Source organism: Nuphar pumila, chromosome 11 (assembly GCF_984573655.1).
Source record: "Nuphar pumila chromosome 11, dmNupPumi1.hap1.1, whole genome shotgun sequence".
In the NCBI taxonomy this organism is placed as follows: domain Eukaryota; kingdom Viridiplantae; phylum Streptophyta; class Magnoliopsida; order Nymphaeales; family Nymphaeaceae; genus Nuphar; species Nuphar pumila.
The window spans coordinates 82548841-82550885 of NC_143259.1; positions in this window are offsets into that span (position 1 = coordinate 82548841).

The window sequence follows — 2045 nt, forward strand, 5'->3', positions numbered from 1 at the left end:
AAAAAAAATAACAAAATACAATAATTAATCATGGAAAATTAAAATTAAACTATATGCTCATTCATTCTAAACTAAGCATAAAATAAATTTCTCATTAATTAAATTATTATAACCCTTGAATCAATTACAATAATTGAAAAATAAAAATAAAAAATCCTGCAAAATGAGCAAACTTCTTAGAAATAAATATAGGCTTTTATGGATTGTCCTTCAATTATTGGAAAATTGAAGAAAATAACCAAAATCAACCTTTTATGCCCAAAAAATAAAGAAAAATTTAAAATAAATGCAAATGATGCATGGCCTTTGCAAAAACATTTTGAAAATATATTTTGGAGTTTCAAATTTTTGAAATTGAGATTTGAAATATCTAAATTCATCTTAAAATTTGAATTTAAAATGATTTTAACTTCAAAATTAAGGATTTTGTGAAAAATACATTGAAATTCATTGAAATAAAAGGCAAATAAACTTCAAAATTTGTTTTAAATGAAGCTAAGGCATTCTAATTTGATGAAAAAAAAATAATCTATGAAAAATACGAATTATATTTGAAAATTGGATTTTAAAGGTTAAAATGCCTAGTTTAACTTCACTTTAACAAAGAAAAGTGATTTTTACAAAAAATGGTTTTGAAAAATGCAATGAATGAAGGGTCAAATGACTATAAAAATTGATGAAAATTGATGTAGAGACTCCTAACAATCTTAGAAACACTCTAGAATTGAAAAATGCAAGAAAAGATTAGAGAAAAACCTGAATTAGGGTTTTTTATCCAATTAAAATAGGAATTTGTAAATAACTAGGATTTACTAAGGGACCTATCAGAGTATTTTAGGTGAATAAAGGTCTAAAACAACTCAAAGCATTTTCAGATATTTTCAAAATATATTTTCAACTCAAATTTGAAATCACTTGGAAATACAATTTCAAAATATTTTCTAAGTATTTTCAAATCAAAACAAATTTTCAAAAGCATGCATCATATTAACATTTTTCTAAAGTTCATAGCACAAGTATGATTCTATGTGCATTTAGGACTTAGAATAATTTCTTAGGCAAATTTAGGCAAACCCTGGTAAAGGCGCCCGGAACGGTTGAACCTCGTACCGACGAGCGAACCCTGTCTCCCAGTTTTCCAGTATTTTTAAGAAACGGAGGCAAGTTATTTTCAAAAACCTTTTTCAAAGGGTCAAGTGGACCTTGCGAGAGTTGTCTTCCCTAAAACGAAAGAAAATTTTTGCAACGACCACATACATGCGGGTTTGTAGTATATATCGATCCTTCGGGTACCAGATTGGGTTGTGTTTTGATTCAGTATGAGAAGGTCATCACATATGCTTTTCGACATCTGAAGGTGCACGAGAAGAATTATCTCACGCATGACTTGGAGTTATAGGCTATTGTCTTCACTCTGAAGATCTGACATCATTGCTTGTATAGGGAACAGTTCGAAGTCCTTTCTGATCACAAGAAATTCAAGTATATTTTCACGCAGCATGATTTGAAATTATGGCAGTGCAGGTGGTTAAAGTTCATCAAGGACTATGAGTTCTCCATCGTCTACCACCCTCGTAAGGCGAATGTAGTGGTAGATGTACTGAGTAGGAAAACATCAGTCATGGCAGCCGGCTTGATTGGTCACAACTAGGACTTGACTAAGGAGCTTGTCAAATTTGGAAATCATTTGATGCTTGAATAGAACAAATTGCAAAACAGGGTCCCTGAAAGATCCAAAAACACTGCCAAAATTGTGATATTGGTGATATTTCTTGATTTTTGTGTGAAAGCTCATAGTTTTAGGGTTTGTTCATGTTTAAAATCATATTAGGATATTTCATGCTTAATTTTGTGCTTATTTGACTTCATTTAAACCCTAAACCCAAAGTTTTTACCAAAATTTATTTCAGAAAACCTTGATTTCAAGGCCATAGTCTTGATATCAAGGGTAATTTGGTCATTTGACCTCAATTTCGAAATCATAAACCCTAATTTTCATGTTTTTAATCATGTCATATCATATTTGGTTTAATTTATTCTTATTT